Consider the following 26575-nt stretch of genomic DNA (forward strand, 5'->3'; position numbering starts at 1 on the left):
AGGAAGACAACCCTACAGAGAGAGAACTCTGCACGGAAGAAGTAGAGGAGAGCGCCGAGGAACTAGAGCTCCAGGACTCCCCAACGAGTACCCCCAGGAGCGGTTCACGCAGGAGCGGCTCACCTCCACTACCGCCTTCCCCCAGCGAAGCGGAGAGGATACTACAACAGGCGTTCCTCGTCAGCCTGACAGCCTCTACCGAACGCGATCGGCTCCAAGCACAGACGCTTAGCGAGCGCGAACGTCTCCAAGCCCAGGCGACCAGCGAGCGCGAACACCTCCAAGCACAGCAACGGAGCGAATTGATTTACCTACGAATACTCATTTGCCATAAAAGAGCATATTCAATATTTCAAATCATAAATGTAATTAAGTGAATGTTGTATACACCTTTTGCTGTATTAAATATTCGATTTGGTACATTTGTGTTGGTTCGTTTCATCAGGTGGGAAAGTGTTCATCATACTTATATCTTGTACTGGGTGGCCAGAAGTTAAAGTACATGAGGTAGTGGTATTAAATATCATATCTAACAATACAGTCAGGGAATTGTACCCCTCAGCTACAGTATGTATGAACCATTAATGGGCAATTGTCAAATGTCTCTGTATAAATCACGTTTGTGACTAAGCCATAGAGATGGGATGCATGTGTGCATCAATTAATTTCTGTTGTGGGTAGGCAACAAACAGGGGATGCTGTGTTTACTAGCTTTCAGCACGGCAGTTTAGGCTGTGTATAGCTTATTATTAGGCTTTTCAATTTATTTTCTATTCTTGCGAATAGCATTGTGGACATTTTCTAATGCTCGTATAAGGAACTGTAGTCACGAGAGCTAGCATAGCCCATCCAACGAACGTTGGCACCAACAACACGACCACAGCACCGATAGGAGCCACCGCAGCACGCAACGCCAGCCACCACAACCATCCGCAATCGCAGCGAGGATCTCCATCGACCAACGTCAGCCAGCCAGCCCCAACCAGAACCATAGCTCGCTAGCTATACAAGCCAACGCTAGCCGAGTCCACTCCACGCAAAATGCGCTAGCCAGCCAACGCCAATCAACAAAGATCCCACTGCGACTGCCGATGGTTATGATAACTAACGTTATGTGCTACAGTAGCTCCTATCAGTACTGTAGTCATGCCACCGATGCCAACACTCGCCGGACGAGCCATGCCAGCTCCCGTCTCAACTAGAGTTTGTTGGTCTTCATTCCAGAAGGTTGACTAGCGCAACATCACCACTGACAGCAGCGCTGTGCTCCAATAGGAAGGCATTTGCATGCATATAAAAAAAAAAAAAAAAAAGTACAGTTTTTTCCCAAACGCAGTATAGTATCATTTTGAACACTCTAGTACCGCGGTACTATACTAATACCGGTATACCGTGCAACCCTACACTCTATACCACATAGCTGATAGTATAGTATGCAGCATAAGCTATAAACATGTAGTATTAACAGTATAAACTGTCATGGTTGTTGTATATTTGAAAACGCTACAGTATTAACTCATTCACTGCCAACGACGAGTATACTCGTTATTGGCCGCCAATCGTTGGACGCCAACAACGAGTATACTCGATATTTGATCGTTATTTCTTTTATTCGCTATTTCCATTTATTATCCATCCAGGAAGGCTGGTGTTACCATAGGGAATGAGTCTGAGATCGCAAAAGTCCAATACCGCCGCCTGGTGGTATGCAGCCGATGTTGCACTTTCTTTGAGACTCTGTGTATGGGGCTGTGCGTTGATGAAATGCCTCCGGGCGGACTTTTCTAGTAACCTGGACCAACGGCTTCACCTGATCGCATTTAATCGCTTTCGGGACCCCCGATTCATTATGCTGTGGTGGGTTATGTCGTGGGCCAAATGGACATACGATCTACCAGATGGCAATCAAATAATTGGAATATTCTTTTTGGAATCCGACCGGCCACAGGTAAGAACGTCAATTTCAGCTTGATTGTGCCTTGTTTTCATAGCCATCGCCCTGATCAGCATACGTTGTTGTACTAACGAATGCCGTTATTGACAATCAATTAATCAGAAACGACCCCCCCCCCCCCATTCATGCATTCATGATGTACATTATATACAGATCATATGCATTTAAATTTTTTATTGTAGCATGTATAGTGACGAAATGCCAATGGATTAAGTATAATATACGTTGCAGGCTATTACTAGCCTCCCAGGAATGACCCTAAACCACTCTAAAACCATACTTATATTCACCACGATATAAAACGGGAATGTATGGATGGATTTTTTTTTTTTCACATCTTAAACGATAGATACTCTATGTCAAATGGGCCATAGTATTGCATCCATAGCTATAATATAGAAAATAGTTATAGCCCTGCAAACAAGGTGACCTACTCCATTGGTTTAATGCATGGCAGCACATAGCCATATCCCGTTCCCAGCGTGGCAGAGAAAGAGTTAAGGGCCATATGCCCAAGTCTATTGAATGGAAAACAACAACTTGGTCAAGCAGATTGTTTAGCCTGTGTAGATACACCATTCTGTGTGTTTGTTTGGCCAGCGTGTCCCTGGACATGTTTCTCTGTGGCGGTTGCTTTTGGATTCTTTCAAGGGCCGATCCATGCCAAATAACTGGGTCTTAGCAGGGATCTCCACATAGGGGGGAAATGGATAGCAGATTGTTGGTCTCATATGGAAAACTGGTTAATGAGATGGCTGCCAAAGTGCCAACATGCTTGTCTGTGGGAACCCTCTCCAGCTGTAATCCTCAATATCACTTCTGTTTTTTTATTGGTTCCATAAAAAAACACTGCCATAGCAAAACCATTTAAATATTTGTTCCTCCTCCGGCATGGCTTTATGTGTAGGCCTATGAATGTAAGAAGACGTGTTATTACCACACCTGCACACATTTATTTGCATTAATCTAAAAAAATTTGGACCTTATGGTGTTCTTGTTCTGTTCTTGACTTATTGTTATGTTTTCTTCGTGACTTGTTTAAAGAAGACCTGTACGGCCCATGGGGACATTAACGTGTGTTGTCGGGCCCTATAAATAAATTTGATTTGATTTGATTTGAGAAGCTGCACCAGCTTTATGCAAACCAAGCAACATTTGGACCAAACAATTGAAATGTGAGATGTGTTCAATAACTGTGTTGTAATTGTAGGTATGAAGATTGTGGGTTGGTAAACATTGCCTTGCATTGTGCACTGTGTGTGTGTGTGTGTGTGTGTGTGTGTGTGTGTGTGTGTGTGTGTGTGTGTGTGTGTGTGTGTGTGTGTGTGTGTGTGTGTGTGTGTGTGTGTGTGTGTGTGTGTGTGTGTGTGTGTGTGTGTGTGTGTGTAGTGTGTGTGTGTGTGTGTGTGTGTGTGTGTGTGTGTGTGTGTGTGTGTGTGTGTGTGTGTGTGTGTGTGTGTGTGTGTGTGTGTGTGTGTGTGTGTGTGTGTGTGTGTGTGTGTGTGTGTGTGTGCGTGCGTGCGTGTGTGTGTGTGTGTGTGTATGACACCTGGCTTGAGGAGATTTGCACGAGAGTTGTGGAGTGTGACTCACATTCCACTCGTTGCTGCCTCTGTATACAATCTTCTGTTTGACAGACTTTGAGCATAGAAAGGTATTTGAAGAAGCAGCGGTTGGCAAGGTAAAAACTACCATTAACATTTCTCAAGTACTAAAAGGTCATCATTTGGTAGCTTCAACGCGTCCATGAGAACCAATGAGTTTATTTTGTCAAATTATACAAAACGTCAACAATTACTTTACTTTAATAAATGTTTACACATAACTGGCTAACTGGGTGATTCTACTTCTTATAAATGGTCGCTTGCTGGCCTAATTATAAACGTCCCAAAGATCCACAATTTCTACTTGCAGTTGAGTATAGGACCCTCTGCCAGCTCTTTATCTGCCTCAGTTGTCTTCGCTGCTGACACAGCTACAGCAGGCATCATCTCAACATCAGCAATAGAAAACAGCAAACTGTTCTGTAATTACAATCATTATTCCTGAGGAAACCTCCAAGCTCACAACCAATTTCCAAATCAGAGCCATTGTGGTCCGAGGGCTAGCATTCAGGAGTTGATTGCACACACCCAGGAAGAGCAAGTCTATCGAGTTCATTTAAGTGAGAGCGGTGCTCCAGGAACTAGGCGTCCGTTCTGTCAGCAAAACCTCTCATTTGCGGGAGCAATACATACAACTCTCCATCTCTTCCCTGTGACCACCCAGCCCTGCTTAATATAGTCACCCAGCCCTGCTTAATACAGTCACCCAGACAATAAGATTACCATGAATCCTCCTTCCCCAATTCATTGCACAATATAGGAGAGCCCTGCTGAGAGGGGATAGACACGCAAACTGGATTTCCACAATCCATTGTCTTCCTGGATGCTGGGTGGCGAGATAAATCAAATATGGAAGTGGGCCGGCCTCAGCGGCGGCACTGCCGTTGGTGCAGGGAGGCTGCGGCACATTTCTCTGTGTCACCCAATGCCAGATGCTTGTGGCATGCCAAGTCAGCCACGTGCCACCCCTTCCACCCCCATCGTGCCATCCGGTGCCAGCTCGACACAACCATCTGCACGCTCGCTTGGCAGCCTCTCCTTCTAGCCAATTTGCATTTTCGTACAATCTCTCGCTCCTTCCGATTCGCCCCCCAACCCCTTTAGGGGATGTGTCAAGGTGTTTGAGTCCAATAACTCTCCAGAGGAACGCTACGGAGGATGATGGAGGCTCAGTGATTTGTATTTCCTAAACTCTATTCTGTCCTCAGCACACTGTATTCTATTAACATTTATTAAAGCATATCATATAATATGCCTGAGAGGAATTACTGAGGAAGAAGCATGACTTTGCTGTTGCCACCCGCAGACAGTGCTCAAGATGGAGTTGACAGTAAACTCTGATCAGAATGTGAGCAGCAACTCTGGGTCTTTTTATCTACCATCATCTGCAGCTTCAGCAGCACCTGGAGCAAACTTTATTATTTTCCTTGGAGCACCAAGCAAGATTATGTTTTCTGCCAGGGCCACAAATGAACTCATTCCATTCTGGACAGAGAAAGAATGTAACGGTTTAAAAGAAGGCCTTTTTTCCCCCTCTAATCTTTTGAAGAAATCATGGTACACTTAAACAATCTTGGCCACCACAGGTGAGATGCGCAAAGAACAAGCTTGTTTCCTTGTTAGAGCACAACAGATGGTGAGACGCATGGAGCTGAGAGACATGGCCCATCAACGCCTCAGATAAAATCAGCCACGATAAAGGAAATATAATGCAAACTAATCAGCGATCACATGCCATCCGTCTTCTCCTCTCTACACCACTGCCAGTGTCTCTCCCCTCCTGTGATCACTCTCTGTCTCACTCAAGCATCCCAATTAACGCGGTTTCAAATTGTTCAAGTGGTTTCTATTGCAAATCAGATGGCTGCCATGCCCTGGAGGTCTCTGTTTCATATTTCATCGGCAGCTGCATGGATGATGTCATTAGACTGAGATTACTCGTTCCTCTAATTTTGTCCCAAGCTTTAATTTCCACCCCACTCAGAATAGAGGTATCAAAACTCAGTCTTAATAATGACAACATTATATGACTCATTGTTGTGATGGTACCGTTCCCATTTGTTTGTTCTAAAACATCCCAATTATGAAGCATGTTACAGTGATTTTAGTTTATGTTCTATTTTATACAACACACCATCAGAACCAAGTGGTAATGTTAGCGACTAGCATGCTGAATGAATGAATGAAAACTGTATTTAACAGATTGCAGAATGGGTACAATACAGTACGGCTCAATACATCAATACACACAATTGTTAAGGGGATGCAGACCAGAGAAAGACGTTTGTCTTGTTAACATCAGGGTCCCCCATTTTCAATTCATAGTGACATTTATGACATACTTATATACATACATGACATCATGACATTTATGGCATAGGGCCATACATGACATACAGGTATATATAGTACTATGTATCTTGGCTTTGCTAACTATAGTAAAATTGCTCTATTTAACATATTTTAGGGTAATTTAATCATAAGAACAGACATGGTGAATTGTTTAAGATGTTTTACAGGTTTTTCATGGGTAAAATATAATCACTGTCACTATCACTATAATTGCTGAATCAAGCCACAATACATTATGTTTTAATACAGTTGCTAACAGACAATAAACTAGGGCCAACGTTGTTCCCCTAGCAACAGAATACACCTGAAAAGGTCTATAAAAAGATGTTTATTATAACTATAATAATAATAATAAGCTCATCTGGCTGCTGTGGGATATTCCATCCAAATTGTGTAATATTCCTCACATATAAATTGTCAAATAATCCAGTGGGGCGTTCACCCAAATTGACTCGTATCTCTGACTATATTCAAATATTCCAAATTGTCAAGGTTATCAATAATATCCAATAATGAAAGGTAGAAAAATCTTTCAACGGTTTATTCCAAGTGAATCAAACAAATAGTTACAGACAGGAGACGTTGCAATGTGGTAATTTCAACGGGCAGAGTATACATTTGACAGTCTGCCCAGAGCAGAAGGAATCAAGCTTCTTTTATGTCATCACTAGGCCAATGAGAATGCTTCTTCAGAAATAGCGGCAGAATACAAGACTGACACAAGACCAAATAAGAAATTTTATGCAGCTAGTTGGGATTCGATTACAACTGAGCTCAACATTATTAGAACACAGACTCTCTGGTGCCGTTGTGTAGGACATTCCCTGCATGAACACACATATACCAATAGTTTTAACACAGTAGATAACAGTTGATTGTACACACTTGTTTAAATAATTTACAATAGATATAATTATAGACAGATAGATAGATAAATAGATGGATACTTTTATGGATAGTCTTTTATTAGCGAAAACCTGCAAATATCTGACACTGCCAATTCTTTACCCAATTTTAAAAACGTTTTGCTACCATGGAATAAACTACCAAATCAATCAGAGAACGTTCGTTGTACCTCTGTCGGACCGCGTTTGTGCTGTTGTGGTATTTAGAAATGACGGTCGTGCCTCCGTACTTGGGCACGCTCTGTCTTTCTCGGACCGCAAGGCATTCTGGGTGTGTGCTCCACACCAGGGCTTCTATCCTCTTCCCTGCTTGGACAATGCTTTTCAAAAGTTCTGACAGCATGACACAGACATAACTTTTTTGACAGACACTATTTTGTAAGACTTGCGGAGGTCGTCGTTTATTATTTTCCAGCGCTTAATTAGAGAAATGTATGTCACATCTGATATTTGTAATAACATTATATTTTCCCCCTCCACATAAAGCTTTCTCACTACATTACTATGCTACAGTACATTACTAGCTACTACATTACTCCACACTTACCAAGCTGTGATATGTCGAAAGCTATCCTAAATCACATCACATAGTGCTTAGTCACTAGAGAGAGCAGTGTTCCAGTCAAAGTGTTTTAAAATGCTCATACCCCACACATACACCCCACACACCACACCTTCTCTCCAATCCATGACTCTACCTCTCAATGTGACCTGGACGTTTCTCCCCCCCATTTAGAGTTGTAACAGTATTGATTCCCGTGTAAACAGGACATGGATCCCCTTTTCCCATGGTGCAATTTCAGCTTAACAGGTGCGTCAATATGTCGATGCGTTCCTCCGAGGCCACTCCCAGACACACTCCCAAATTGATATCCAACGTAGGCCAAATGAACCCCCCCGCAACCCCCCCCGCCACCATAAACACACACACACACACACACACACACACACACACACACACACACACACACACACACACACACACACACACACACACACACACACACACACACACACACACACACACACACACACACACACACACACACACCTCTCTCTTTCTCCCAGGAGATTTATTTCCTCTGCCACCATTCCAGACATCCTCGAACACATAATGTGTCAGCAGCCTCTCCCGTTCCTTTTGGATCCTGTGCTGTTTACATCGGTTCACGCGGGTCAACGCACTCCTCCGTGCATTTCTGCTGTTCTTGCAGCTCTGCGTCCCGGGGATACATTCAGCCTCAAGACAACACCGTATCCCGGAGATACATTCAGCCTCAGACAACACCGTATCCCGGAGATACATTCAGCCTCAGACAACACCGTATTCCACGGTGTAAGTCATTCCCAGGCTACAGGATTTGACCTACAGTGAAGTTTTATGTAACTATTCAGAGACTGTGTGCGCCGACGCGTGAATGCTACTGCTCAGCAAATCTGATGCTTATCGGGCGATTGCAGACTGGATTTTTAGGCCCGCATCTTATTTAGTGTTGAATAGATGGATTATGTGCATTATTCACATTGCAATATTATGGCTCTCTTATGGAACACACACACATAACATCTCTGGAGGAATGTGTGCTTACTCTGTGTATGGCCTAGTGGGAATGAGGATGCAGCATTTATTTTTTTTGATCCACTTTTTCTCCCATTTTCTATATTTTCTCCCATCCCAATTTCGTATCATCCAATTCAACCCTCCCCTGTCACGGACGCTGTTTCTTGCCTCCCACAAGCCGGCTGCAATGTGGACTAAGTCATACATAGCACAAGTCCCCTCCGGTACTTGAGGTAACAGCAGTCGCATCTTTTCACCTGCGCAGCTCGATCTCTCAGTGGCGAGGAGTAACGCGTGGGAGGCTCACGCTGCCCCCGACACTTCCTGATTCTACTGCGCAGGCGCACCAACCGACCTGTAGGAGTCGCTGTCCACAACGCCCGATCCCCACCCTTCAGTTTCCCTCCCTGTAATACGCCCAATGTGTATTACTGTGGACGACCAGCTAAACTGAAAGCAAATGTGGAGCGCTGGGCTCGAACTGACGAGCCCAGCGTCTCCAGCATTTCGTGGCGAGTGCCTTGCCCACTACGCCACGTAGCCGCCCGGATGCAGCATTTATTATAACAGAGGCAATATTACAGTACATAAGGCAGTTTGTTGTTGCTCACATTTAAATTAACTGCAGAATAAAAAAAATTGCGTAACATGGTGTTGAGTTTAACCCAGCTGCGTAGCTGCAATACAAAGCATCACAGACAGGATGGCATAAGGAGATGCCCTGGGCAGGGAAGACACACAGAGAGGTTACAGTAGCCTTATGGGCCTTGGAGAAAAGCGTAACTAGCGGACTACCATCTATTATTATCCACCAAATCAAAGTCGTGCAGAGAAGACGAGGCTCTGTCGGGACCTGGGGTGGGGGGGTGCCGAATTCACCACGTGGCGTCTGGAGGTCTTGAGGGTGTAAGAGCAGGAAACTGGGACTTCAGTCGTTTTACATTCCCATCCTACAGGGTTGACCTATTGGTGACCTTTGGGGATGTACAAAACGCTTTGTAGTCTTTCTGCCTTAATATGAGAGGAAGATAGAATGTTACTGTTTTGTGTACATGCGCACTTCGAGAGGAAGACCAGCATATTTTAGCAGGAGTGTTCGCAATTTGTTATTCACATGTTTTTGGGGATGTCCTTACATCCACTTTAAACATAAGAAAAAGCTTTATGCTGGCATGATGGTGCCCTAACCTATGCAAAATTAAGTTGTTGCGTGAATTCAACAACATAACACAAGGGATGTCCGCTCTGCTCCAAACATAAGCACTGGCTGAGAGTGGACTATAAAACCTCTCTTGAGCTGCAGGCAACAGCTTGAGGTTTTAGTAATTTGCATTCCAGTTTGAATACCAGATTTGTGGGGTGTAATCCCTTTGTGGCGTAATCCAAACTAGAATGTATGGAAATTGTTTTCAGCTATGATACTTTTGATCATGGTAACAAACTAAATAAGTTGGAAAATGTAACCTACACAGGCAGCTGAGTGGCGCAGTGGGCAAGGCGCTCGCCACTAAGGCAGGAGATGCTGGTATCGAGCCCAGCTCTCGGCGTTGCTACCGGCTTGGCCGGCCGTCATACTAACACAATTGGCAGTGTTAGAGGGTGGGAAAGCCGGTGGGTGGGGATTGGACGTTGTGGACAGCGACTCCTACAGGTCGGTTGGGTGACGCCGGTACGGCGGAAACAGGAAGTATCGGGGGCAGCGTGAGCCTCCCACGCGTTACTCCTCGCCACTGAGAGTTCGAGCTGTTGCGGTGAAAAGATGCGACAGGCTGCCTCGTCGTGTACCGGAGGGGACACGTGATGCAAGGCTTCTATCCTCACTACAGCCGACCAGTGGGAGGCATAGTCTAGCAACGTTCAAGACAGGGGAGGGAAGAATTGGAAATACGAAATTGGGATGGGAGAAAAATAGAAAAATAAGGAGAAAAAGTGGATTAAAAAAAAGAAAATGTAACCTACAAAAATAAAGTAAGACAAGGTAAAATGTGAGATTGAATGGTAATCAGTCAGTTTGAATGTTAGGTCACCTTAAAGCAGTGGTTCTCAAACTACGGGGCACGACCCAAATTGGGGTCGCGGGTAGGTGACAGCGCATTGGAAAGTAAGAATAAATGTCTGACAACATATTTTGACTAAATATACCTCGTTTTATAAATGTGTATTGATAACATAGTGCTGTAATTACATTTTCTAATAAATATGCATGATCAAGTTCAACAACGTGTGCTTTTATTTTGATATTCCTTAATTCCATGTTGAAATTACGCGATTACATTAAGTGTGGGGTCCCCAAAAAAATTCCTAAATAAAATGGGGTCACGGTATGAACAAGTTTATGGAACAGCCGCACCGTTAGCCAGTGTAGCCTAGTTCCCAACAGTCACGAAATACATTCCAAATACAACTCCAAAACTTTCCTGTAAACATGTTGTGACCTGTGTATTTACCACGTGGAGAAATAATTAATTAAAAAAATAATTAGACATTTTCGTTTTCTAAGCAGATATATAATCTGAAAAAAAAAATTCCGAACCACTGCTGCCTGGGCGCAGTGATTTCATCACCTCAAAAGCTCTGTTGCTTTTAGAAAAACGGGGAAATAAATCTCCTACAGCTCCCCTGAACATCTGACTAACACCTGTAGCAGCACTGCGCAATTTCTCTTCATTGTGACATTTCACTAAGCCAAGTTGTTAGTCACAAAAGTCGTAAGCAGCAGTGCCCTGCTTTGTGACTTGCTCGCAAAAAGATTGATCCCCACTTTGAGCTTTTATTACATTGTTTAGCATGCCTGCCCCTCTCAAAGGGAAAATAATTATAAATTTTTGCAATGAGTTTGAGTAATAGTCGCACTTTTTCAGATTATTACTTTGAGGATGTCTGCCAATACGGCATTATATAAAGGACACTGTGGGGCATGTTTATGGACTTTTTTTCTTCTTCTCCTGGTTGAATTAGTTTTGGCTCCCCTTCAAAAGCCAGTCATAATATATTGGGCCAAGCTGCATAGGTAGGTACAGGAGCCTCACTAAGAAAGCCTGCCTGGCTGTAACCTTTATGCTCGTCTTGATGACGTCACCAGATCAATAAGTTAATAGCAAGTGCTGGAAACATAAGGGCAAGAAGTCACAGTCCACCTGCCTGTGACCTTTTAAAGAAATCCTGCAGAAGAATGTCTGGCTCTGAGAAGACCTTCTACCATGTGCCTCACAATGCTACACAATGGTCTCAGCATTGTTACAACATTCGACTAGGGGGGAATTTAACAAAGGGGGAACAGACTGAACAGTCTATTCTGCATCGAACAACGTCTATTCTGCATCGAACATTGTACATATGTCTATACTGAACACTGTGACCTCATTTTCTACTTCTAAATTACATGCTATACTATGTTATTTGATACTATCTTGTCTAGCACAGTCTCTGGAGCGTAACAGTAAGAAGCATTTTGTATGAAAGTATTCTGTACTTCTGTATGACAACTATTAAAGAAACTTGAACTTGAAACTTGAAGCATCGTAGGCCATGGCTTCTCATGACACCTTCTTTACTAAATGGCCTTGTTTGTCTGTAGGGGGTCCTGTCTGGGGGCTGGTGTCATTAATATTTGATGGAGCACAATGGAGTAACCTTTTAAACACACCCTACTGCTGAAAACTCCCCGGCGACCTTTTCCTTCATCTAGACTCTTATTTGTTCTTCTTGGAGATGGTGTGGGCCATACGAATCACAGACACACTTTATTTTACCGTACTTTAAAATAGGGTTTTGGGTGCTGTTAATATTTCGGCATAGTAGTCCATCAAAGCTCACAAGACAGTCAGATGTTTTAAAGCCATGACATTTTGACTTGTAGTCTGTTTTTATTTGCATCAGTATTTACACTTTAAAACAGCATGTTATTAGCACTCTACATTCTACTGTATGAGTATATCTATCAAGCTGGCTAATTGGTAACAATTGGTTTCAATGAGTAATTGGGTTCAGTGACTCAAATAATCCTTTCGAATAAGTTGGATCATAACGGGCGGGGGGAGGGGGGGGGGGTCGCTAGCCGGTCTGCCATTGATCTTTGCCAATCTGTAAAGGAAGCCTGGCAATAGGCTGTTAACCTAGTTCATCCCACCCTGCTGCTCTCTGCTCCACTCTGCTCAATTTCTTCCAGGCAGTGAGGCAGGCACACCGAGGACCCCGCTATAGAGCCTACTGTAGACCACGGTGCCTGATTTGAAACAGCGAGAGGTACAGGCCCACGGCAGCTCAGAGGCTTCTGGTATTAGCAGGGCATGCTGTGTCCAATGTTTACTGCCATGATGAGAAAGTATAGTGCTGAAAAAACCCAGAGCTCGGGGAGTGCCTCCGGGAGTGATACCGGATGGACTAAAACTGAGGGATGGATAATGCTGCATTTAGTTGTTGGTGGTTACAGTACATGGCGAAGACTTGAGATTGTTCCATCAATGAGCAGTTGTTCAATGACATGACAATAAATTACATAAACAGAAGGTAACACGTTCTACCTTCTATATAAATATGAATCACAGCTCAAAGTGAAAATCCACCCTAAAATAGAAGTTACATTGTGCTCTACCAGTTACATGTGACAGTTTAGTCAATATACAGTATATATATGGGCCATTCTACCGAATTGGTTGAAAGTCAGGTTGGAAATATTTTGAATTTTTTGTATGTTTATTCCCAAAACTTTGTCCGAATATATATTGTACCATATCTAAAGTACATATATCTAGTGAGCGTACCGGCAATTTTTATATTGTATTTTCAGAATCTTTTGGAATGTTTTTCCAAAAATGGTCACTACCGAAACATAGTAATACACTATGTTAAAAAGATATTATATTAACCTTGTGAGGGCTGGCCCTGCACTGCGCACTTCTCAGCGTCAATTACCATCACGCACCTGAGAGGAGTTTCCAATCAGCTCCTCGGGAGGACTCTTATACACGGTTTGCAGAACATTCATTGTCGGGTTGTTTTGTCACCACCAAGTCTACTGCTGTTCCCTCTCGTGTTTTTCCAGGGCGAGACGTTTCGCTTCTCCGCCGTCCCTTGGAGTTTGTTGCTGTTTTCTCTCTCTACCTCACCGTGGACCCGTGCCTCGTTTTCCACTTTGACCTTGCTCCTGGTGAGTCTTTCGGAAGACTATTTTTCTCTGAACTTATATCCTCGTTTTTGTCCTGGACTCACTGCCTTCGTCCATTTTTGTGTGTTTCGTTAAACACTGAAGATTTGTTGTATTGTTTTGTTACTTTGTTAACTGCCTTGTACAAATTACATTCTACGTTTCTTTTTTCCCCTCGAGTGGGATAGCGTAAAGCTGCAGAGCTGCAGAGCCGCAGAGTCTTCTTTGCTAAGGACAGAGCTGCAGAGCCGCAGCGTTACTTTGCTAAGGACAGAGCTGCAGAGCCCAACTTTGCTAAAGGACATTCCCCTCAGCTGGAGTAACATAATTGTCGCACATTTCTGTTTGTGAAAATAAATACGCCCTTCGTTTTTGGCTAACTCTGAACTACCTGTCTGTGTCGTGCTGTTGGGGTTGCTTACAAACCATAACAAACCTGTTACGATTGTGTTTCCTTCCCTTCTCTAAAGAGTATTTTTGAAAATGTTTCTCTTTTTTCATATATATTTTTTTCATTTTTGAATGAAAGTCACAGGTACAGACATACAAAAAAATTCCCATAAAACATAATTTAAATTATTTGCCAACTACAAGCATTGGCTTGCCCCTTGCCTCATTTAAAAAAAATCCTACCCCAGAACCCTGCACCAACCACCGTTGACAAAAAAAAAGAGAACTATAATAAATTAGTTGTATTTATAACAATTAAATACATTATAAAATCGATTTTTCTTTATAAAAAAAACCCGGAAACAGAACTGCGCGTATACACAGGCTATACTATACAAAGGCATTTCAGGCTTAAAAAGGGTTAACCCAGGCCAACAGGTAACGAGGGCAAGGCCTGACCTGTGCCTGGAGGACCGGGAACCACACAGGGATGCATAGAGGAGCCTACTGATAATAAGCAGCCCCCCGACGGCCCCCTCCCACCCCCCGGTCGAGCAGGGACGGAGGGGTGAAATGAATGGAGAAGGGCAAAACCCACTTAACAGTTTTGCAAAAAAGGTACAACATAGTATGGACCAATGCACACAACTGTTTAGAGGAGATAGATCCTCTTTAGAGGAAGACATTTGTCTTGTCTACATCGGGGTCCCCCATTTCCAATTCGTAGTGAAATTTTTATGACACACAACATTCATGATATCAATCCCCGTGGCATCCGGCCCGCCCTGGCATTTCCCCCCCGGAAAAGCTCATGGCCCTTCGGGGCAATCAGAACGTATCTGTGACCCGGCGGGCAATGGGTTAAACTTATCCGGTCCGGCATGACCAGGATGAGTCCCGTGCCCTTACACGCTGCCGCACCTCTCCACAGGAGTTGAACCTATAGTGCGCTGGCGCTCGGTAGAGATAAAACCCCCCTTCCCGGTCGACGCATACAAAACTTTTTTATGTTGTTGGTCAAACCAGGGCGCGCCAGTCCCGAGGGCGGATTCAAACATTGAAAAACACGCCTGGGCCAGCGCTGATACCGGTCCCGTAAGACCAAACGCTGATTTATGAACAGCGTGTAGGCTCGTAAAAACCAGAGAACGGTGGTGGCAAATTCTAACAAGAAAGAGCCCCTACAACGCTTCCCCCTCCCGCCTGGGACAACCAGGAGGGAGCTGGTCCCAAAAGACACAGACACAGGGTTTATATACAGAGCCTGGGAAAAAAACCTGTCAATTCCGCTCTTTTTATTTAAGAGGGAAAGACGCCGGGTTCCCCCCAGAGAGACCTCGACGTGAATAAATTAACGAAAAAATGCTTAACAGATTGCAGAATGGGCATAACAGCCCAATACACACAACCGTTAAGAGGAAACAGATCAGAAGGGCCACAGCCTTATTTTCAATGTCGGGCTAAATGGGGAATCCCCCCCCCCCCTGCGACGAGCGAGGATATACACACGCCGAGGAGACTGATAGGACGAGCCCTGCTTTCAGCAATAGAGAGGGGCGTTCGATTTTTTAACCACAACCTCCCGGTCCAAAGTCAGTTTTGTAAAAGATGATCATATCCAGGGGGGATTATTCTCCACCCCACATTAACTACCCCACATTTGATACAAAACAGCAAGCCGTACGGCGCATCATAAATGAAAAGCACATACAGGCGTATCCGGTTCACATTTGCACGCCAAGTACAGCCGTTAACCCTGTCTGTGTAAAATACGGTTTTAACCACGGCTCTGGTTCAACCACGTGAAGTGAAAACACCGGTGGAATAAAGAGAGGGGTTTACATGCCAAATGTACAAGCTTTGCAAGCCAACAAATAGCACCACCAGTCGCAGATTTCAGAGGCTACGTTTAGTTCAAAAACGTGTTTCACCACATGAAATTGCATAACTCTCTTTATACAAGGAACACGATGCCCGACAGTACTTTAGCTGCGGGTCTATATTGCTTATTTCGCACCCACACCCCAAAATACAGTGAATAATCACACGTTTTGTTACAAACTAAATTGTCGCCTCAGGACCTTTATTTCAACAAATGTATGGGGGGGGGGGGGCCAGGCACGCGGGAACTATAAAACGGCAGGGGGTGCTGGGGGGGTCGCCAGATGAAAAAATAAAAAAAAATAAAAAATAAATAAAAAAATTGGTCAGGCCACTGAACTTAGAAGCAGGCCAGGCCAGTGTTTCTATTTGCACCAGCGCAATAGTTAGATAACCTAGGTGGGGAACAACCAGGAGATCACTGCAACTCACACAAGTTGGAGAACTATCTCTCTCTCTCTCTCTCTTGCTCTCACACACACACAAAGGGAGCCGCATGTGATTGGTGGAGGCGGGATCCTTACGAAAAACTGCTAATCATTGACACATGCTAGCCTGTAATAATCCCCCCCAGAAAAATGTACTTTGCATTTGATATATTGCAAATATATGCCATCACACACACTGGCATTTAAAGGGTTAGAATTATAAAATGAATATGTGGTGTTATGATCAGGGCTGAAGTTGAATAAAATATTGTATTTATCAATTACAAAAAACTGAAAATCCATAAAAATCTGTGTTGTTGCTAATCATACATATTGTTGTGAAGGGCCAGATTAAACCGAATATATATATTTATTTATATATATATATTTAATTGTATTTGTATATTCTCTAATATTCCCTGATATCCCTTGTATATTCCTTGTACAATATGCATTGAATATCCATTCTAGCCTACTGAACATCCCATAATAGTCTCCATTCTACTATTGGTCGAGACCTTGGTGCCAGGCTGCCATACCCCTCAGACCCAGTTCAAACGTACCGCTCCACATGTACGAACAAGTCCTAGTTCCGCGTAGGAATCTGGCTACCGCACCACTAATGGGACTATTTGTTCATAGTGCGTATATATACTGCGCTACTAAAGTGGGACTTTCTTTTTCAGTCCAGTTTCTTACCCTCCAATAGAGTCACAGACGTAAAGCCTCCCCGCGACGCCACGTGTGGGAGTAAGGCCAAGTTCGCCTACCATCGGTATTGAGACATCGTGTATATTAATATTTGAATAGTCATATTTGGCACTATATCGTCGAGTTGGACGTAGTCTATTAAGCTAATAATAGTCTGTTAATATATAGTGCTTCGTGCGGTGAGAATACTACCGTAGTCAGTACCCCATCGTTTCGGGCAGAGAACTGGCTGCTTACCAAGGGTGGTTGACCCATGTGAAGCTGCACCCGAGGAGCCCCAGAGCCGACGAGCGAGTGGACCTGTATACTGGATTATTCTACCGACGACAGCCCGCCTTCCCAGGCACGGATTATGCTTTGTATACTTTGATTATTCCATGGATAAAGACCCCCGACACTGCCGTGTGTTGGAACCCCCCCCCCTGGAGAGGACGCAAGATGAGGAGACGCTCTGCAAGACGAGGTCGCTTCACGTCTCTCCCCCGTGGACCGGAGAGAGCCGGCCCACAAAGAGTCCACCTGCTTTCATCTGTGGTCCAAGGATCGCCGGCGCATTGAACGGCACTACAGTGGGTTCACCTGGGATACCCTTGGCCGGACGAGGCAGCCGGATTCTACCCCCCCCCCCCCCCTCCTACTCCTGTCGGCTTACAAGCGACCGGATTAACCCCCCCTTAGTGTATCCAGTCATATAATCATTAAAGTATCATTGCTGTTATTCCTTAACTATTCCAGGTCGTATATTTACCACCTGCGCCATCAGAGATTGGACATTCTCTATTGATATACCGACGAATACTCTTTGCCATAAAAGTGCATACTATTTCAATTCATAAATGTAATTAAGTGATTAAGTGCTTGCTCTACACACCATTGCTGTGTAGTAATAAACGCATACTTCGACTTCGTACATTTGTGTTGGATCCGTTTCATCTACGTGAGAGTGTTTATGATAATATATTTATGCCGTGTACTGGGTGGCTGAATATTAAGTACAAAGGTAGTGGTAGTAAGTATCATATCTAGTAATACAGTCAGGGAATTGTACCCCTCAGTTAAAATTGGTCCTTCGAGCCGGAGGGTAATTAGTGTAATATTAATATAGTGTTATTAATATTGAAATGGCCTATGATGAACACTCCACGAAACGATCCTCCTAACCAACGCCCGCAGCGCGAACGACGGCTCCCTCAGTACTTAGAGGCCTACGCTGTCAGTCAACAACCTAGTCTTCTACTAACAGTAAACGCGGCAAAACTAGAAAGTAAAAGTATGTCTAACCCCAACGCCCAGACTACCCCGACCATAGAGGCCCCTACGGGCTCTAATGTAACTGACCAAGTTCACGGTGGGGACCAGTGGGAACCAGACATGACTTCACACCCCGCCAGTACTGAAGAAGTAGTCCCCGATGAGTCCCGGGAGGAATACAACGCTACCGAGAGAGAACTCGGCACGGAAGAAGACGGGGAGAGCACCGTGGAGATAGAGCTCCAAGGCTCCGCAAGGAGTACCCCGAGGGAAGGCTCCCCTATACAACCGTCTTCTCCCAGCGAGGCAGAGAGGACCCTACAGCAGGCCTTCCTCATCAGCCTGAACGCCGCTGCTGAACGCGACCGACTGCAGATCCAGCAGCGAAGCGAACACGAGCAGATACGTCTAGAAATAAGACGCATTCAGATGGAAGAGAATGTGGCCCGAGAACGAGCCGGTGCTCAACGGGACGCAGCGCGCGACAGACAGCAGTCGCAACTAATAGAACAGCTGATCAGACGGACAACACCCTCTCCCTCCGCCAGAGGCTCCAGGAACTCGTCTAGACACACCTCCAGGGCGGCATCCCCTAGCCGAGTAAACAACCCTGAACTTGACCAACAGACGAGGTCTATACCCCCCACAGACCACCTCCCCCCACCGGTCCAAGCGAGACCTAGCAACCGGGAAGGAGCAGCATATCCTGTGGAGAGGCTAAACCAGAGACTACAAGCACTGGATGACCTAACTGAAGACGAAGAGGAAGAGGAGGAGAACCACGCCCGAAGACAGCACAGTACTCTACCGGACCAGGAGGTCCGGTACAGCCCAGGCTATACTCCCGCGGAGCTGCGCTACAGACCCCCGACTCTATACACGGGTGAGCACGACGCACGACCCGCACCGAGGAACAGCACCTGGACAAGCGGGCCATGGTACACTGCCGGTACCAGCCCATACCAAGGAGCGGGAGGAGACTCGCCTAGGAGGCCTCTCCCCCAACACTCGCCGATGTATCCACAGTCAGCGTCATACATTGGCACGCCTATGGTACCCGACTTCACCCAAGAGAACCGGGCCCAGTATACAGAACTCCGCATGTGTCTGGAGACCATGTTGGTGGATGTATTGGATGAACGCCACAAATACGCCATCCTACTGAAGCACTTAAAGGTACCCCGCGCACATAATATAGCGCTCGCCTACGCGACTTCCACCACCCCATACACAGCAGCGCTGGTAGCATTGGACCAGAGGTATGGGCGCATATGGGATTACGTGATCCAGGAGATCCGACACATCGACCGCTTACCCCCAGCAATAGACAATCGAGCACTGGACGACCTGTCCATCAGAGTGCAGTCCCTGGTAGGGATGTTGGGAGCGCAAAGAGAGAAGGGGAGGCATGAACTTTACGCCAACTCAAATGTGGAAAGGATTCTGGAGAAGCTGCCGCACGCTCGTCAGGAGCGCTTTAGGCGGCAGAGGGACCACAGAGACCCGAATGGCCCCGAACCGAACCTCCTCGATCTAGCAGACTTCCTGGCGAGAGAAGTCAGCAGCCTACGGCTAGATACATTCGGACGGAGCACCCCTGGCTCCAGAGAAGGAACCAGATGACTAAATGATGGAAGAAGATCGGTGACCGTGATGCACCAATCGGAGTCAGTACCGAGCAGCAGGAGCCACAGTACCCCCTCCAGAACGGAGAAGTGGAAGATAGTGTGCCCCTACTGTGAGAAAGAACACTGGCTAGCGCAATGTGACCCCTTCCCCAAGCTGAACGCGGAGGAAGCAGGTCAATGGATAAAGTCCAACAAGCGCTGTTTTCGCTGTGCGCGCTCACACATGGCAGCCGAATGCCGCTTAAAGAAAAGGTGCACCAAGTGCGATGGAGCCCATCTGGACATACTTCACGACAGTAACAGACGGCGCCCTTCACCCGCACCATCCAGCCGCAAAGCGAGCGTCATGTACATCGATCCCGCCAGCAGCAGTGGAGCCCGAGTACTCCTAAAAGTAGTGCGTGTGACACTAAGCTACCAGAATAAAGTCCTGGACACTTACGCCGTCCTCGATGACGGGTCAGAGAAGACCCTGCTGCTCGCCTCCACTGCGGCCCAGCTAGGGCTGCGGGGAAGCGAAACCCAAATGACAATTCGGACAATAAGACGAGATTTGAAGACGATAAAGGGCGAGAATGTCTCATTCTCTATCGCAGCAAGCGGCCAGCCTGAGCGACGGTACCAGATTACAGACGCTTTCACCAGCCAAGAAATAGGACTGTCGCGGTACACATACCCCGTCGCCAAGCTGATGGAGAAATATGCACATCTGCGCAAGTTACCGATCCCGCTCATAGACAATGCTATGCCGACCCTGTTGATAGGCTCCGACCATGCAGACCTCATTGTCCCGATAGACCGGGTTCATACCGGACCCCGAGGCTGTCCTGCAGCAGTCGAGACCCGTTTGGGATGGACTCTCCAAGGCCCGCTCGCCAAATCTCTCAACCGAAGTACAGCCACTAGATGTCTCCACTCCCGAGTCAAAGAGGGAGAAACCGCACTCCTGCAACACGTAGAGCGGCTATGGACCTTGGAACAAATGCCCTTTAAGAACGGAAAGAAAGACATTCGCTCTAAAGATGACATTTACGCCATTCACCTCCTCGAGACAGGGACCAAGAGAGTCCCGGTCAACGGCGTGTTGAGATACGCCACGCCACTCCTGCGGCGAGAAGGAATGCCTACTTTCCACGCCAAGACAGACGCCACAGAACGGTACCTGCTGAACACGGAGCGGCGCTTAGCCAAGAACCCCGCCCAAGAGAGTGTATACCGCGCTGAGATTGAGAAGCTCATCACAGCGGGACACGTCACAAAGATGGACATTAAAGAGGCTGACCAGACCACTGAATCGTGGTACGTGCCCCACCACAAGGTCCATCACAACGGTAAAGACCGCATAGTATTTAACTGCAGCTACCAGATCGGATCCCAAAATCTAAATAAAGAGTTACTGCCCGGTCCCACACTCGGCCCCTCCCTACTCTGCGTTCTACTCCGCTTCCGCCAGGAAAAGGTGGCCATCAGCGGGGACATTAAAGGAATGTTCCTGCAGGTGAGATTAGTAGAGGCGGACAAGCCCCTGTTACGGTTCCTATGGAGAGAGAAGCCAGGAGATGAGCACCCAGCCATCTACCAATGGGAAGTCCTCCCCTTCGGAACGACGTGCAGCCCCTGCTGTGCTACATTTGCACTACAGAAACATGTAGCAGAGGACCCAGCAGCGGACGAAGAGGTCCGACACAGCGTAAAGAACAGCTTCTACGTAGACAACTGTCTACAAAGCCTTTCAACCCAGGAAGAAGCCGAGGCTCTCCTGATTAAACTCTGCGCCTCATTGATCAAAGGCGGCTTTGATCTCAGGCAGTGGGCCAGCAGCGATCCGCAAGTACTGCGCAGCCTCTCCTCCGAGGACAAGGCAGCCAGCAGCGAGACCTGGATGGCTACAATCCCGGGAGAAGCCCAGGAGATGACCCTGGGATTGGTGTGGCGATTCAAAACAGATTCGCTTCACTACAGACACAAGCCCCTGACTACGGAGCAGGGAAGGCCGGCGGCGGCGCCGACCACCAGACGGAGTGTGTACACAACACTCGCCCGACAATATGACCCGCTAGGATGTATTCTACCGTACACCACCAGGGCAAAAATGATTGTACGAGCATTGTGGGACAAGGACCAGGGCTGGGACGACCCCATTCCCGCACATCTTGCATCCACCTGGAGAGAGTGGGAGATGGAGCTCCACTCACTCCCAGGCGTTAATATGCGCCGAAGCTACTTCCCACCCACGGTGAGGCCAGAGACATGTAAAATGGACTTACACGTCTTCAGTGACGCCTCAGAGGTCGCATACGGATCAGTAGCCTACTTGCGGGCCCAAGACCAGGGGGGAGAGATCTACACAGCATTTGTCCTCGCCCGCTCGAGAATAGCCCCACGCAAGCAACAATCTATCCCACGTCTAGAGCTCTGCGCAGCCCTAGCCGGAGCGCACCTAGCCACGCTCATCCAACGTGAGCTCACCATACCGGTGTCTAGAACAATCCTGTGGTCAGATTCCACGACGGTACTCGCCTGGATCAAATCGGACTCATGCAAGTACAAAGTCTTCGTGGGAGTCAGAGTCACCGAGATTCAAGACTTAACCGAAGAGTTAACCGGAGAAACAGAGTGGCGCTACGTTGATACAAAACAGAACCCAGCTGACGTCATCACCCGGGGGATGCCCCTGGATGACCTCACCCGTCGCAATGTCTACAGTGACGGCCCCGCATTCCTAAGACTCCCGGAAGGACAGTGGCCCATGCCTATCCCGAGGGAAGCAAGTCCAGAGGAGGTGGAATTGTGGATTGAGCACCGTAGCCTCCACCGACCCTAACATAGACGATTGCACGTCCATAGAGAGTGCACAACAAAGAACATTCCTGCGGTACCACCCGGAGTGCAAGTCCCCCGCTGATATGTCAGCAGCTAACTACGAGGAAGCAGAATTGCTTCTACTGCAGCGAGCCCAGAGAGACTCGTTCCCCGATGAATTGGCCTGTCTACAGGGAGGAAAGCCCGTCCCATCCGACAGCAGATTAATTCACCTGGCCCCCGAGAGCGACGCTCATACCCGCATCAGAGTGGGTGGTCGCCTACGCAGAGCCCCCAATCTACCGGATGACATTAAATACCCGATCGTATTGAACAGCCGACACAAGGTCACAGAGCTGATTATAAAGAAATACGATGAGGATGTACATCACGCAGGAGCAGAAAGAGTCTTCGCGGAAATCAGACGTCGTTACTGGATCCTACAAGGAAGAGAGGCGGTACGACGCTTCCAGCGAACATGTCTAGACTGCCGCAAGTGGCGCGCGCAGCCCAGCATACCAAGGATGGCTGACCTTCCTCCATGTCGCCTCCGAATCGGTGACAAGCCATTCCACTCAACGGGTATGGACTGCTTTGGCCCGCTGCACATAAAGAAAGGAAGACCGTCTACCCTATTGTCCGATCATGGGACAAACTTCAAAGGCGGCGAAAGAGAGCTGAGAGAGAGCTTCCAAGCTATGGGCCCAGAACTTAAGACCCACCTCGCTCCAGCACAGGTTGATTTCCAATTCAACCCCCCAAACGCACCCCACTTCGGTGGCACTTGGGAACGAGAAGTGCGCTCCATAAAGACAGCCCTGTACGCAGTACTTGGGGCCCAGACTGTGGCGGATATCGACCCAGTTACCCCCAACACACTCCTGATGGGGCGGCTAGATCCTGCATTACCCCAGACAATGTACCGGCCTGAAGAAGCGAACGGCCGACGAATGTGGAGGTACAGCCAAGTATTAGCCGACAAGTTTTGGAACAGTTTCCTACTGCACTACCTACCGTCTCTACAGACCCGCCAGAAGTGGGTAAAGGAGAGAGACAATTTGACAGAAGGAACAGTCGTCATGATTATTGATCAATCACTGCCCAGAGCTATGTGGCCGGCCGGCCGCGTAAGCAAAGTGATCACCGGTGCCGACGGCAAGGTCCGAGCAGCTGAAGTGCTCGTCCAGGGTCGCACTTACACCCGTCCCGTGGCGAGGCTCATAGAACTGCCTCGACTCCCAGACACAATCGATGATGACCATGACCCTACAACCCTATGACTTTGTGAAGTTGACTGACCCCTACAGCAAACCCTTATGTGTAAATAGACAACGCGATTAATCTGTCTCTGTTTAACTGATTAGGTCTGGGACCTATTCAGGGGGTGGCTGTTGTGAAGGGCCAGATTAAACCGAATATATATATTTATTTATATATATATATTTAATTGTATTTGTATATTCTCTAATATTCCCTGATATCCCTTGTATATTCCTTGTACAATATGCATTGAATATCCATTCTAGCCTACTGAACATCCCATAATAGTCTCCATTCTACTATTGGTCGAGACCTTGGTGCCAGGCTGCCATACCCCTCAGACCCAGTTCAAACGTACCGCTCCACATGTACGAACAAGTCCTAGTTCCGCGTAGGAATCTGGCTACCGCACCACTAATGGGACTATTTGTTCATAGTGCGTATATATACTGCGCTACTAAAGTGGGACTTTCTTTTTCAGTCCAGTTTCTTACCCTCCAATAGAGTCACAGACGTAAAGCCTCCCCGCAACGCCACGTGTGGGAGTAAGGCCAAGTTCGCCTACCATCGGTATTGAGACATCGTGTATATTAATATTTGAATAGTCATATTTGGCACTATATCGTCGAGTTGGACGTAGTCTATTAAGCTAATAATAGTCTGTTAATATATAGTGCTTCGTGCGGTGAGAATACTACCGTAGTCAGTACCCCATCGTTTCGGGCAGAGAACTGGCTGCTTACCCAGGATGGTTGACCCATGTGAAGCTGCACCCGAGGAGCCCCAGAGCCGACGAGCGAGTGGACCTGTATACCGGATTATTCTACCGACGACAGCCCGCCTTCCCAGGCACGGATTATGCTTTGTATACTTTGATTATTCCATGGATAAAGACCCCCGACACTGCCGTGTGTTGGAACCCCCCCCCCTGGAGAGGACGCAAGGTGAGGAGACGCTCTGCAAGACGAGGTCGCTTCACGTCTCTCCCCCGTGGACCGGAGAGAGCCGGCCCACAAAGAGTCCACCTGCTTTCATCTGTGGTCCAAGGATCGCCGGCGCATTGAACGGCACTACAGTGGGTTCACCTGGGATACCCTTGGCCGGACGAGGCAGCCGGATTCTACCCCCCCCCCCCTCCTACTCCTGTCGGCTTACAAGCGACCGGATTAACCCCCCCTTAGTGTATCCAGTCATATAATCATTAAAGTATCATTGCTGTTATTCCTTAACTATTCCAGGTCGTATATTTACCACCTGCGCCATCAGAGATTGGACATTCTCTATTGATATACCGACGAATACTCTTTGCCATAAAAGTGCATACTATTTCAATTCATAAATGTAATTAAGTGATTAAGTGCTTGCTCTACACACCATTGCTGTGTAGTAATAAACGCATACTTCGACTTCGTACATTTGTGTTGGATCCGTTTCATCTACGTGAGAGTGTTTATGATAATATATTTATGCCGTGTACTGGGTGGCCGAATATTAAGTACAAAGGTAGTGGTAGTAAGTATCATATCTAGTAATACAGTCAGGGAATTGTACCCCTCAGTTACACATATGCTAGCCTGTTTTTTAACAATAAGTTGTGATGCCATCACAAACACTGGCATTTAAAGGGTACAAATAAAAAAAATGCCTGCACCAGAATGCAGGAAATTAAGTCTTTGTAACAAAGAGATTCCTGGTGGGGGACCCCCAGACCCCCTGCTTAAAAAGTGGCCTGACTGGGGCTATATTTCCTGGCCTGAATGATTTCCCCAGTCCGGCCCTGGTTAAAAGCCTCCAATGCTTATTAGTGTGTGTGCGTTTGAACGCTTGCATTTTCAACCATACATTTCCATTTAAAATAATTTTTTTTACCTCCTATAATAGTGGGGGTCGCGGCTCTCTGACACCATTTTTTTTGGGTCGCGGCCTGAAAAGTTTGGGAACCCCTGGTCTAGCCTGTACCCCCCAGACATGTTGCTGGCCCCGTCAAAACAGTATCCTATCAGCCTCTCCATGGGCAGGTCGAGGCGTAAAAGTATTTTATACACAAAAACAGCGTCTCGGCTGTTGTGTCTTGGCCGGGCATTGTAAAAACCCCAAAAGAAGTTCTGAGCTTCCAAGTTGTCATCGGCTAACTGTATATTACACGAGAATTGTTCTTTTCCAGTGATTGATCAGTGGTTCCGTCAGCGCTCAAGCCAAAGATTGGGCTTTTGGATGCTTTGCCTCTAATTTGTCACTGAATATCATGGGCAAGCAGCTGTAAGATTTCGTTTTGGATGTTGTTGGACATCCAGTTGTCTCTCTTTTGGAGCCAATTCTTCAACTCGGGATCAGACTCGGTGCGCACTCTTTCCATCATGAGCTGCCATAACACCCCATCCCTATTTGCATCACCCCTCAGTGGAAGCCCCTGGCGCCCGAGGGGGGGTATAGGGGAACAGACTCAGTTAACTCTTCAATACCTGATGCTGAGGCTGAACCTGTCGTCTCTGTCTCTCTCTGACGTTTATCAGATTTAGTGGGACTGTCACTGGGACCGGCGGGACGTTTCGAAAATAAATCTGATATTTTTCTTTTCTGCGAGTGAGACATTCTGTGCTGGCAAAGTCTGACTACTAGCTCAAATCGACTGACTGCGCAAGCACTGTATCACAGTAGCTCAGTGGTTCGTGGTGCGTGGGAAGGGCGGGAGACAGGAGGTG

This window comes from Notolepis coatsorum, assembly GCF_963971535.1.
Source record: "Notolepis coatsorum genome assembly, chromosome: 19".
NCBI lineage: Eukaryota > Metazoa > Chordata > Actinopteri > Aulopiformes > Paralepididae > Notolepis > Notolepis coatsorum.